We start from the raw sequence: 14,871 nt of genomic DNA on the forward strand, positions 1-14,871 counted from the left end.
TCTGTGCTACAACTACACTTCCCTTACACTGTAACAGTGGAACAAGTTACACTGCAAGCGGAACAGTTACACTGTAACGACAACTTACACTATAACAGTGGAACAAGTCCAAGTCCTCCTCGTGAAATTGAACGTGTATAAATCCATGGGCCTGGATGATATCCATCCTAGGGTTCTGAAAGAGATGGCTGATGTGGTTGCCAAGCCACTCTCTATCATATTTGAAAAATCGTGGCTGTCTGGTGAAGTCCCTGGTGACTGGAAAAAGGGAAACATTACTCCCATTTTTAAGGAATGGAGAAAGGAAGACTTGGGCAACAGCAGGCTGGTGAGCCTCACCTCTGTGCGTGGGAAGATCATGGAGAAGATCCTCCTAGAAGCTATGTTAAAGCACGTGTGAGATAAAGAGGTGATTTGAGACAGCCAGCATGGCTTCACCAAGGGCAGATCGTGCCTGATCAATCTGGTGGCCTTCTATGATGGAGTGACAGCTTCGGTGGATGGGGGTTGGCAATGGATGTCATCTACCTGGATTTCTGTAAAGCCTTTGACATGGTCCCTCACCACATCCTTCTCTCTAAATTGGAGAGGTGTAGATTTGAAGGGTGGACTGTTTGATGGATTGGCAGTTGGCTGGCTGGATGCAGCCAAAGGGTTGCAATCAATGGTTCTATGTCAGGGTGGAGGCCGGTCACAAGCGGTGTTCCTCAGGGGTCAGTCTTCAGACTGGTGCTCTTCTACATCTTCATCAATGACATAGATGATGGCATCGAGTGCACCCTCAGCAAGTTTGCAGATGACACCAAGCTGAGCGGTGCAGTTGATACATTGGAAGGAATGGAAGCCATCCAGAGGGACCTGGACAGGATGGAGAAGTGGACCCATGTGAACCTAATGACGTTCAATAAGACCAAGTGCAGGGTGCTGCACTTGGGTAAGGGCAATCCCAGGTATTTATACAGACTGGGGAAAGATCTTGAGAGCAGTGGAGAAGGACTTGGGGGTCCTGGAGGATGAAAAGCAGGACATGAGCCAGCAGTGTATGCTTGCAGCCCGGAAGGCCAACTGTGTTCTGGGCTGCATTAAAAAGGGGTGGCCAACAGGGAGAGGGAGGTGACTGTGCCCCTCTACTCAGCTCTTGTGTAGGGCCCCATCTGGAGTACTGCATCCAAGCCTGGAGCCCCCAGTACAGGAAGGACATGGAGCTCTTAGAGTGGGTTGAGCGGGTCCAGAAGAGGGCCACTGAGATGATCAGAGGGCTGGAGCGTCTCTCCTAGAAGGAAAGGTTGACGGAACTAGGCTTGCTTAGTGAGGTTGTGGATGCCCCATCCCTGGATGCATTCAAGGCCAGGCTGGATGTGGCTCTGGGCAGCCTGTTCTAGTGGTTGGCGACCCTGCACATAGCGGGGGCGGGGAGGGGGGGGGGGAATTGAAACTAGATGATCACTGTGGTTCTTTTCTACCAAGGCCATTCTATGGTTCTATGATGAATGAAGGTTTATGCTGAATGCCTGATCCCCTTGTTGTACAGCTCAAGTATGACAGAAACATAAGGATGCTGCTCTCTGTGCAGTCACCTGAAGGCCAGGACCTTCCAGACGGCTAGCAAATGAGGAACAGGTCTGGAATTTCAAAAGCTCAGATGCTCTTGAGGGACAAGACTCAGTCTTCATTCACTATATCTGGGATCATATTTTAGGGTCCAAATATGGTATGCTTCTTAGAAATGATTCTTCATAAAGTTGAAATAAGTTTTTTTTGTTATAAAATCAGACATTTTTCTAACTCTTCTGTGTGTAATTAGTCAGGTTATTGAAAGGAATGGATTTCCTGATTTTTGAAGAGATAGTGGTTAAATCAAGCTAACACTGTATTCTTTCTTAATATTTTTAATATTTATGCAAGGTTGGGACAGATTTTTCTACACTGTACATAGAAAGTGAAAAACAATATGTCATACTGACATTTCAGATTACTGAAGCCACCTTCCTTCCATGTCTTGAAAAAATTTGGACATTTGGAAACTTCTGAGGAAAAAAAAAAAAGACTTGTCAAAAAGTTGTATTTTCCCATAGAACTTGAAAACAAATAAGTCTTTGTGTCTCCAGAAAAAATGTCCGTGAGCTTAAAGTACCCTAGAAGTTCAATTTTTTAAGAAATATATAAACATATATATATATATATACATATATACATATATATATATGCAATGCTTCTGTCAAGTAGGAAAATCCTATAATCCACACTTCACAGATAATATATGAAGGTGAAAGGAGGTGGAAAGTTAACTTTTCAAAGAAATGTTGACTTAATAAATTTTCCTGACTTTGGAAAAACTATTCAAATCAAATCTTGGAAACATTCACGTTTTTTAATGAAAATGTTTACAAACTAAGCAAAGGTCTGACTTCGGATTTCTTCCTAGTACCCCATGTGACACACATGCTCAGAATGGATGTGAATCCATATATTTTAGACTAGGGAAACAGTGATTTTGCTGGCTTAGTTTGTGCCCTTTTTGGTACACTGAAGCCATCTTATTTGGGCACATGCAGTTTTTCTAGAAAATCATGTCTACACTAGCAGTTTGTGTTGCCATAGTTATGACAATCATGCTTTGTCACAACACCTAACTAACTGTGGCAAGCCAGAATTTGTTCTGCAGACCTGGCCTCTACATCAATGTCTAGACCTGATTTACCGCAGTACGGCCAGAGAAATGTCTGACAGAATTCCTAGTTCAAGCTAAACTCTGCAGTAGGCTAGGAGCAAATAAAATTGTGAAAATTGTTGTGTACTCCTGTTGGAATATTGGCTTTATGGATGCATTCATTTTAACACACGGAGGATCCATTAGGCTGTATTCCAGGCAAATGTTTCTGCTGGGAAAGGAGCTTGACAACTATCTGAAAGACCAAGAGCTATCAAGGCTTTGAGCATGGGTCAACAAACATTTGATTCTCAACCATTCACTCATATCCATAGAAGAAAAGCTTTTCTGTAGCTGAACCCATGTGTAAGTTTTAATGACAGATATATAATTTTATCATCAAGGCATCTAATGTAAAGTCAGAATACTTGTTTAAAGCTGTTTAGAGTTTGCTTTTATACCTGAATATTTAGCTGTCATGGCTGTCTAGATGATGAGCTTGCAGGAGAGTTTGGGCAAAAGAGAGATATCTGTGAATGTTGGGCAGAAATGGGGGATAAGCCTCAATAATAAGATGCAGTTTTGAAATAATCTGAAGGTCTTCTTGCTTCAAAGACTAGGACTGTTGTGTGGCATTATCTAACCTCTAAGGGAAGTATAACAGAAAAGAAGAAAATTAGAAACATGCAATAACATTGTTAGAAAGTCCAGGTAGACGTTATCAGAATCAGTCGGCTTGATGTCATGTCATATCAAACAAGAGCCTCTGTTACAATTTGTAATAATAGCCTTTGCCTGAAGCAGTATTGCTTCAGACTTTCTGAACTTCTAGAGAAGCACTGGACTGTTGTATTTTTGAAGTATGCTATTTGTAAGATATTTTAAGCATATCCACTTCAAAAATCACTTCAAACAGCTACAGTCTTAGCAACGTGAATAATACAGTGATCAGGTATATATGCATGTATTTGCAACAAAATCTATTTCTCCCTAAAATATGAATATCGTTTTTTGAAACACTTGCCTTAGATTTTTGCCTCTTGATGGCTGCCATGCAAAGGTGCAAAATTACCCAGAACAAACTGTTCTGCACTTAGATATGCAAGTTTCTCCATGTACTTTTTTTTTTTTTTATGAAGAAAGAGCTTTGGCATGAGTCACCAAGATAAATTATTTGGATCAGTTCTCACAAACACTCTGGCAACATTTATACAAAGACTGGGCCAGAGACTACCTCCTAGCACTGCAAGTTGCAGCACTTCCTACACTTGTGTAAGCTCAGTTCTGTTATCCTTTGAAAACAAAACAACCCTGTACAATCTTCCCATTGCCTGACCCTTGCCATCTCCACTTCAGCAAATGCAGTTTGGCTCAAATTGAAGTTGTGCACTTGGGGACTCTAGCAATTTAACAGTATCACAGCGATTGGTGAGACGGCTCCAGGCTGGATAGGTGAAGCCATAAAGTCCCATGTCCTTCAGCTGGGCATGTGCAATAATGCAGAATTTTGCCCTCTTGAGCATCCCTTAGTTCTTCATGTAATGAGACCCTTTCAGTTGCAGGCTCTGTTTCTGCCAGGGACAAACCATTCATTTTACTTGGCATTGTAAAAAATGATTTGGCTTAAGAAAAAACAACAGCAACCAAAACACACTTGTTATTATCCACTCCTCTCTATTTCAGGTTCACCAGCCTAAAAAGATAAAATGAACAAGGATTGTCTCTGGAAATCACTACACGTGGCATAAAGAAGCATGTAACATTTAGTCCTTACAGGATGCATTTAGAGCACTGTAATAGTACTCTTTAATCCACTCTGAAGTGCCACAGCTATTTTTTAAATCTTAGTGCTACTTTTCTGTGATATTGATGTGTTCATTTGCCAGCATTCCTTTAAATACTAGTGGTTTTGTTCCCCATCTTACCTTATTTTAACATTAAGAAAAGTAGGCAGTAATGTAGGCAGTAATAATCTATAAACTACTCAGACCTTGCTTCTTGTTTAGCTTGGGGTGCAGCCCTGGAAAGCTGGGTCAGCACTATCTCCAAAAGTTGCATCACACAACAACCTCTGCCAACTATCCTAGGAATTTCTGAATTAATTCTCCTTCTCATTTCTTATGTATCTTTTACATTTCCTTTGCATGGAATCACAGAATAGAATGACTCTATGATCTTTCTCTGCCACTGCAGTCGCCACGTACCCACGTATCTTTCAGGCAGAATTTTTTTTTTCTTAATTACATTTCTTGCTTTCTACCCTGAAACAAATAAATATGACATATATTAGATCTCTGTTCAATTTCTTCAGATAAATGTTCTTAGCATTCTGATTTATTTTGTCATTTCTCTGTTGTTGTGTGGTTTACCACAAGAATGCACAGATAAACAGGTCACAAAATAATAATAATAATGCTCACATACTGTATGGTAGCATTGAGACCTACCATTCCAGAGAGAAATACTTCATATATGGAAGGAAGTGATATGTGGCCGGCAGTATTTCACACTGCACACTCATCTAAACTGCCCCGAGAATCATGTTTTATAGAAGCAATAAAGCAAATGGAATGGTGAAAGATGAGGCAAATGATCTGGTTAATGTATATTGTTTAGCCTTTTATAAGTGCTGTAAATATCAGGAGACATTACACCATCCATAAAAGAAGTGTCTTATTTAAAATATTTATTTAGCATACAATAGAGCCTGATCTCAGTGCAAGCAGAATAGAGCCTGCAGTTGTTTTTTTTTTTTTTGTTTTGTTTCATATTCTTCAAATCTCTATCATATTAGCAAGAATCATACATGTAAGCTTAGCTACAGACCATCTTTTACCATTATTTACCCTGCAAGGTCACTCATAATACTGACGAAACAAAGATTAAGAAGTACATAAAACTGGGGATAATATGTTCCCTCCCTACTGCTTCATTCTTCCTGTAATTCCTTCTGTTATCTCCATACCAGTTGGTTTCAGTCATCAAAATTTACAGATATTGAGCACATGGTTTCAGTCCATTTCACCAGGAATGTTGAAAACTGCTCCTAGATGGTCTTGAAAGTTCAGGCAGATGAGTTTTCAAGCACCTAGGCGCACAGTGCCTTCAGGCAGTGGCTGAGGGAATTTTCTTGCTCACCAGTCTCTTGATTCATCTTTTCTGGCATTCACATCCTACCTACCATGAACATTTCTCAGAAACTCATAGGTGCATTCCTTCCCTTGGCTCCAAATGCAGCTGCCATCCACCAGGACAAGAATCTCATTTTGAAAAACCAGGAGGAGCAACAGCCCATGGATCTGAATAGCAATTTATTTAGGAGACTATCCACTAGCAATATATACAACGTTCACTGAATTAAACCTGATGCCAAACAGGTGCTTATTTTTTGTACCTGATGTTTCACAAGAATTATCAATTCCATAACTCAGACAGTACTATTTAGCATTCAATAAGAACCTGATGCTTTGTTTGTTAGTAGATAGATTTGGTTAGAAATTTTCTGCCAAAGCAGTTTGCTGAGAAATGCCAGTTGGTTGTCTGTGAAATACTTCATTCAGAACAGCTTGGGTTTGATAAAATTTTGCCAAATCCAAGGCAAGATACCAAGAGAAACCACATCTCTAGCAGGCCCACCCAAGGCCTGGGAACCCGTTAAGCTGAGCTGTGGCCAGCCTGAAGGCAGGAATCCCAAACAGGTTTGTGTTGTGGCTAGGGTTACTAGAAAACTTCAGGGTCCCTCATTAGAAATGAGTCTGAAAGTGCTCCAAACAGAGATGAGCCTGGATTTGTCCCAGCTGAGGAATTCCCTAAAGCTACCAGAATTGGAGATGGACTATTCAGAGTCTCCATAAACCTGAAATTCAGAAAATTTCCAATATAGGTTATATAAAAAATAAAGGTAAGACTTATCCTTTCCAAACACTCCTGTTAATAGACGTGTCATAAACAATTCAAAGGAGCAAGAAATTTAAGATTTCTGGACAGATCTCCATTAGTCTTTACCAAGGACTGGGCTCTTAACATTGTAAAACTAAATCAGCACAGATCAAAACATGGCCCATGGGTCAGATCTGGCAGAGAAATTGCTTCCATCTGGCCCAATCAGCAGTCCCTGGAGTGGAGGGGGAGCGGGTGTTGAGGCAGCTGATGTTGCTCAATCAGCCAAGCAACTTCTGACCCTGTACACAGCCCTGAGCAGCTGCAGACCCTCTGGGTCCCCTACAAGGGGCGGAGTGATGCTGGAGGCAGTAGGATCCCTGATGCACAGTGTGATTGCTATGGTTGCCCCTCTTGGACTGTTCTGCTCTTAGCCCCTGGTAAGCCTTTTAACAGATGTGTTCAGCTCAGTGACATGCCTTGGCTCACCATCCTGCCTGGTATATCTTCTGTCCAACAGCTAAAAGCGAGGTTCACTGGAAGCAACAGCTTTTTACTGTATTTTGAAGTAGGACTGTGAATGTCAGATTGATCTCATGCAACATTGTAAGTTACTAGACTCACTTATGAATTAACCAGTCGTTGCTTTAAAATGTTCAGATATCTCTTGAACTAGATGGTTTATAAGTTTGTAACCAAAAACCTTAACTAGAGAAGTTTTATATGGTTTTTGGATTACAAACGTTACTTTTGTCAGTGTTTGTCCCAGTTATAACAATTGCATTAGAATGTCATTCTGTAACTGGTACATTGACTTTATTAACTGTTATTCCCCAATCTTGATGGCACAAGTTGTTATTTGATCCCTAAGGATCAAAGGGTATGTAAGGGTATGTAGGAGGAGAGAGTCTGCTCCTTTAAGGGTATCTGGCTGAAGATCTTTTCTAAGGCAACAAGGGATAAACTGGGAGATAATAACAAGAAACAAACCTCCCAGACACAGTAATTGATGGGCTAATGAGCTACAGGTGCCATTTCCAGGAAGGATGAACAAGTGTCTGTGTTTCCAAACTTGGGTTAGTGTGATTGAAGTGGGTAAGGAAGCCTGGGATCTCAGGTGCTGTGTGGACAGAGGCTGTGCCAAGTGTCAAAAGTATCTATGAATGTGTGTGCGTGTGCTTGTGTTAGTGAACCAGCTGTAGAGGAGAAACTAGAAAAGAGACAGTCAAGTGCATGCTTCAATTGAGGTAGCTGGGGAGGAGGGATGGGACAATATAGACAAAAAGATTGAGAAAATATTGCTTCTTCAAAAAGATTGAGAAGATATTGGTGTAGAAGAGTGAGAGAGCTGATCATAGAGATGTTTGGATTCTTAGTAATGGAGTAAAAGAAAGACTATTACTACTCCTTAAAATCCAGGCTACCAATACTCATCAGGACCTTGCGTCTTGCAATTTCTTTTTCCACTGATTCTGTTGCTGTTGAGGGGAAATATCTTCTGTGAGTTCAATACGCTATATCTGGACTACATTCCTCTTTTCTTTTTATAGGAATAGGAAACCACAAAGCATACCCTTTCAACCTTGCTACTTGGTAAGGGCAAGGACAGAGCAACTCAGCCTCAGAAGACCTTTGAAAAAATCATTCATGTATTAAGTTCACAGAATAGGAAATGTCAGCATATTCTTGCTGGCATGACTGTGCTCGTTTGTCCACCTACACAGAGATGGTGCATAATCTGGCCCCTATGTTTTTATTTCCATGATTCTTCATGTCTTCTTTCTGGGTTTTGTCCTGTAAATGCATTTGTTTAATAATATATTTGGAACTTCAAAATGCCAAGGCCTCATGATTCCTTCAGTGGTACCCTTCTGCCCAGAGATGCAACTGCTTATCCGGTCTTTTTTTTTTTTCCACTCAGAGATTTTAAAAAATTTCAAAGACACTGTTAAAAAGTATTTCCTTTTGTAACCACAGTGTTTGGAAATTAACACCAGGAATCACTTATTCCTCTAAAAGCCAGTTAATACATACGACTTTTTCAGTGTGTGAACAAACTGGGTTTTGACCAACTGTTTGTCTGTTTAAATAAAGGATATTTGAAGTAAAGAAAGTAAAATTCCATAATCAAAAAACATTAAAGATCTGAAAACTTGTGAAGGGTCCAGACGAGATCAGAACATGATTAAATGTCTAAACAGATTTGGCTACAAGTAGAGGCCTAGTTTGGGATCCAATCTGCCTCATCATAGGAGGTTTACTGCATAGGAGACATAAACATTCACTTCAGGAGGATTGCTTCTCTAGGATGCTAAAAAGTGGATGTTACATGCTGATTTTAGGCAGATAGTATACCACATGGAATGACTTCTGTCAGATCATGATTACTGCTAGCCAGAATAAGTATGAATCTATGAATGGCAGCACTGGAATTCATAGAGCCCAGAATCTTAGGATAATTCTGGTTGGAAGGAGCCTCAGGAAGTTCCTAACATGATGTTTTGTTCTTTTCTCTTCAAAACACTGCAGATTTTAATCCTTCTTGGGAAAGCATCTGACTGGGGAAAGCATATTTATCTGTGTAAAAGATGTTAAATTCTACTGAAAGACAAGAATCAACAGACACAAGCCACAGCATATTTGCATGGAAATATTTTTTAAGTCTGAGGGTAGTCAAATACTGGATTTTAGGAATGGATGAAGAATCATTATCTTTGGAGATGCTAAAAACCTGAATGCATAAGGCTCTGAGCTGTTGGAACTGATTTCAGCATGTGGTTAAATAAGAGATCTCCAGAGGTTCCTTGTGTCCTGCTTAGTCCTACAATTCTGAGACTTCTTGGAGACATAGATGTCCCCTTTCCCCCGCGTATTTACTTACACAATAATTATTTAAAAGATGCATAAATAAAAATAAAATAATGTGAACTGCCAAATTGCAACACATCAGTAAGCAATTCCTCATCAGGAGAAGAAAGTACGATTAAAAATTGCTTGCACTGACAAGATGACAAGAAAAATGTAGTCAACATCTTCAGACTCTCATGCTATTTCATTCAAGAATCGGACCAATAATTCCTATTAGCACATCTCTGTATGAGGAAGAAATGTACATTTTTAGTGACAGTGGTACAACTATTTCCATAAAAAGTATTCAGACACAACCATGAAGTAAAAAAATCACTTCATTAGTGAAGTTATTAGATCACTTTGGAAACATTATTAGTTTTTTTAGGGAACTGTAGAGAGAAATAAGGTCTCTCCTGAGCCCCCTCTGCTCCCGACAATCCCAGTTCACTCATAAGACTTGTGCTCCAGACCAGCACCAGCTTCGATGCCCTTCTCTGTACACTCTCCACTACCTCAGTGTCTTTCTGATACAAGCCAGGATGCCATTGGCCTTCTTGGCCACCTGGGCACACTGCTGGCTCATGGCTGTCAACTAACATCCGCAGATCTTTTTCCCCCGTGCAGCTTGCCAGCCCCTCTGCCCCAAGCCTGTAGTGTCGCATGGGATTGTTGTGATCAAAGTGCAGGACCTAGCACTTGGTCATTTTGAACGTTATACAATTGTCCTCAGCCTATTAATTCAGCTTATACAGACCCAACAGTTTTGTTGACACCCCTCCTGACTTCACCAAGAATAGAGAACTCTTACCGTTTTGTTGTCTCTGTGTTCAAGATGGCTTCCAACCACCATGTCTCCCACCATCCTTCTGTTCTATCTAGTTGCTATTACCAAAACATAGTGGGACTGCTCCCATGACTGGAGTGCTGTGATGGATGGCTACAAGCTCTTTGGAAGGGATAGAAGAGGAAGGAAGGGTGGTGGTGTTGCCCTTTATATTAAAGACTGTTTTGATGTTGAAAAGCTTGGGGTTGGGAATGATAAAGTTTAATGTCTGTGGGTAAGGATCGGGGGGAAGGCCTGTAGGGGCAACATCTTGGTGGGGGTCTGTTATAGACCGCCTAATCAGGATGAAGAGATGGACAAGGCATTCTATAAGCAGCTTGCAGAAGTTGCACAATCACCAGCACTCGTTCTCATGGGAGACTTCAATTTCTCTGATATATGTTGGAAATATAATACAGCACAGAGGAAGCAGTCCAAGAGGTTTCTAGAGTGTGTGGTAGATTGCTTCCTTATGCAGCTGGTACAAGAGCCTACCAGGGGTGGTGCCCTGCTAGACCTGCTCTTCACTAACAGTGAAGGACTGTTGGGAGATGTAAAGGCTGGGGACTGTCTTGAGCAGAGTGGCCATGAAACTTAGAATTGTCTGTTCTTGGACATGTCAGAAGGGTGACTAGCAAAGGTGACTCCTGTCTTGAACTTCAAGAGGGCAGACTTTAACTTGTTCAGGATGCTTGTAGCACGGGTCCCTTGGGAATCACTCTTTAAGGGTAAAGGGATGGATGCTCCTCAAGATGGAAATCTTAAAGGCACAAGAACAGGCTGTTCCTGAATGCCATAAGGTGAGCCATAGGGGAAGAAGAACGGTGTGGATGAACCAGGAACTATTGTTGAGACTCCAGAAGAAAAAGAGTCCATGTCCTCTGGAAGAAGGGGCAGGCTACTTGGGGACATTACAAGGAAGTTGCTAAGGTAAGCAGGGAGCAAGTTAGAAAGGCAAAAGCCCAACTTGAACTCAGATTGGCCACTGCAGTAAAAGAGAATAAGAAATCCTTTCACAAATATATCAACAGTAAGAGAAGAACCAAGGAGAATTTCCATCCTTTACTTGATGCAGTAGGGAATGTGACCACTGAGGACAAGGAGGAGGCTGAGGTCCTCAACACCTTCTTTACATCTGCCTTTAATAGGCAGATCAGTTATCCTCAGGGTACTTTACGCCCTGATCAGGAAGTCTGGGATGCTATGCAGAATACATCCATGATGATTCAGGTGGAGATGGTTAGAGAGCTCCTCCTCCATCTGGACTGTCGCAACTCCGTGGGACTGGATGGGCTCCATCCTAGGGTGCTGAGGGAGCTGGCAGGGGTGATTGCTGAGCCACTTTCCGCCATCTATCAGCGTTCCTGGTTATCTGGAGAGGTCCCAGAGGACTGGAGGCTTGTCGATGTGACTCCCATCTACAAGAAGGGTCATAAGGAGGATCCGGGGAACTACAGCCTCAGTACCAGGGAAAGTTATGGAGCAAATCATCTTGGATGAGATCACATGACACATGTGTGATATCCAGGGCATCAGGCCCAGCCAGCACGGGTTCATGAAACGCAGGTCATATTTGACCAACATCATCTCCTTCTACAACTGGGTGACCAGACTGGTAGATGAGGCTATTGATGTAGTCTACCTAGACTTCAGCAAAGCCTTTCACACAGTCTCTCTCCCAGTATTCTCCTGGGGAAACTGGCTGCCCGTGGCCTGGACAGGTATACCCTTCTTTGGGTAAGGAACTAGCTGGAGGGCCATGCCCAACGGGTAGCGGTTAATGGAGTTAAGTCCAGCTGGTGACCCATTACCAGTGGTGTCCCCCAGGGGTTGGTACTGAGGCCCATCTTGTTTAATATCTTCACTGATGACCTAGATGAGGGTATTGAGTGTATCCTCAGTAAGTTTGCAGATGACACCAATTTGGGAGGTGGTATCGATCTGCCTGAGGGTAGGGAGGCCCTTCAGAGATAATAGGTATCTAGATAAGACATCTAGATAAGCTGGATCGCTGGGCAGAGGTGAATGGGATGAGGTTCAACAAGTTCTGGGTCCTGCACTTTAGCCAGAATAACCCCATGCAGCGCTGTAGGCTTGGGGATGAGTAGCTGGACGACTGTGAAGAGGAAAGGGACCTGGGGGTGTTGGTTGGTGCTTGGCTGAACATGAGCTGACAGTGTGCCCAGATGGCCAAGAGGGCCAATGGAATCCTGACCTGCATTAGAAACAGTGTGGCCATCAGGAGCAGGGAGGTAATCATCCCCCTGTAGTTAGCACTGGTGAGGCTGCACCTCGAGTACTGTGTTCAGTTTTGGGCCCCTCGCTACAGGAAAGACATTGAGGCCCTGGAACATGTCCAGAGAAGGGCAATGAAACTGGTTAGGGGTCTGGAGCACAAGCCTTATGAGGAGCGGCTGAGGGAACTGGGATTGTTTAGTCTGGAGAAGAGGAAGCTCAGGGGAGACCTCATTGCACTCTACAACTTCCTGAAAGGAGGTTGTGATGAGGAGGGGTTTGGCCTCTTCTCCCAGGCAACAAACAGGACCTGAGGAAATGGCCACAGGTTGTACCAGTTTAGATTAGACATAAGGAAAAACTTTTTCTCTCAGAGAGTGGTCAGGCACTGGAATGGCCTGCCCAGGGCAGTGGTGGAGTCGCCATCCCTAGCAGTGTTCAAGAGGCATCTGGATGAGGAACTACAAGAAATTTTTTAGTTTAGTAGCTTGTGGTAGCAGTGGTAATGGGAGGATGGTTGGACCAGATGATCTTGCAGATCCTTTCTAACCTTGTGATTCTATGATTCTATAATTCTATGATTCTTTGTTCATAAACAGAAGGTCAGCTGTGGACCTAATGCATCCCAACCTGAGGCAGTCCAGAACTGCAGCGTCAGAGGTAATATAACTTACTTTGTTCAGGGAAATCTAACATGAATTCAAATGCTCAATCAACATTCGCCACACCAGAGTGAGTAAACTGCAGTTTTGAAAACATCAGTGGCCCAGTGAAACATTTTTTCTCTGGCATGTCATAAAAGCTTCCCTCTGCCCAAACAACACTGTCAACAAAGTGGGAATTTCCAAAGGCAAGATGTTTTAGAAAAGTTCACCAAAACTGGTTTTCCTTTAATTCCCCTCCAAAATTCTTTCTGAAAGAAAACAGAACACATCCAATGTAGAAAAACTTATCCTCAGTAGTTAAACTTGAAATGGGCTCTTGATGTAAAACATGTGAGAAAATATTGGTAAAAGGTATTGCTACCAACTATGCAAGTAATACAACAGTCTACTGGGAAAGCAAAAAAAAAAAAAAAAAAAAAAAAAAAAAAAAGAATATGGGTATGGTGCAACTCCATTCTTTACACTATGAGCTGGATGATGTCTGCTGACCTTATTTCAAATTCTTCGGTTTTAAATTAGCCTACTAAGATCATGTAAATGTGGTTTCAGAGTGAGCCAGTTATTGAAGGCTTTACAAAGTCATCTTGCGGGTATTTACAAAGTCTAGGCAAGTTACATTGGGTCCTTCTCCCTTCTTGGGAGAAAGAGAAGTTTGTTCCTACAGAAGATGATCTCAGGTTTCCAGCTGGCAACCAACTTTAGGTGCTCTGAATTGCCCCAAGAGGAACATACCTCTCTAGCAAATAAGACTCACCTGCTTAGGTTAAAGAAGGCTTTTATGAATATCCTGCCCCCAGATCCCTGTCCTACATTCCTCACCATCAGTTTGCTATTTCCATACCTCCACCAGCATGTCTATTACACTTATACTCTATAACAGGACATGTGAAGGACAGATTTCCAGCCTTTAAGTTGAATGTGCTTTGCAGATTTCAGTTCAGACCTTCCACACTGTCTATTGCTTGTTTTATATTAAAGGCCTGTTTTGTTTTGTTTTATTTTTTTCTTATATTAGTGGTGTTTTCTGTGCCTGATGGTGTGTGAAATGACATGCCACCCTGCATTATCAGCACATAAATAATTCACATTGCCACTGTATATACCACAGTAAATGTACTTACAAGAATTAGGGCTTTCAAAGCATTATTTGACCTCCATGACCTTTTTATTTTCAACGGATGAAGTTATTTTTCCTCTTATTTATGGAGCATATAAGATACTCAGATATTACTGTAATGGCCGAGGCATCACCATAAGATAAAGGGCTAATGGTGTAGCATTAACGTTGCTCTACAATATTTCAAAGAATGGTGTGAGATTCATTTTATTACATCTCTTATTATGCACTTTAAGTTCCTGTCATGTCCTATGTCCCACAAGAAATGTCAGTGAGACAAATATTGCTTTCTGTAATCTTATGAAGACTTGTGTTTACATTACAACTGAACCATATAATCTAAACTGTAACCCCAATAATGATTTAAAAAACTGCATTCTAATAAATTACGTCAATTGAGAAAAATTATTTTATAGGCAAGACAACAAACTAAGAAAGTCAAAATAAAATTATGTATTTTGTTTATTTTTTTTCCGCTAATTATTCTTACAACAACTTCTGTGCCTCTTTTATACTTGGAATACATCAGTAATCTTGCAAGCTTGTGAGCAGCTTTCTGACGAAGTCTATGTAAAACATTCAAACAGAACTGATGAGAGAACTCACTATAGCCAGTGGTAAAAAACTGCACAATGATTTGTCTGTTTTGTAC

Source organism: Gallus gallus, chromosome 3 (assembly GCF_016699485.2).
Source record: "Gallus gallus isolate bGalGal1 chromosome 3, bGalGal1.mat.broiler.GRCg7b, whole genome shotgun sequence".
NCBI classification, from domain to species: Eukaryota; Metazoa; Chordata; class Aves; order Galliformes; family Phasianidae; genus Gallus; species Gallus gallus.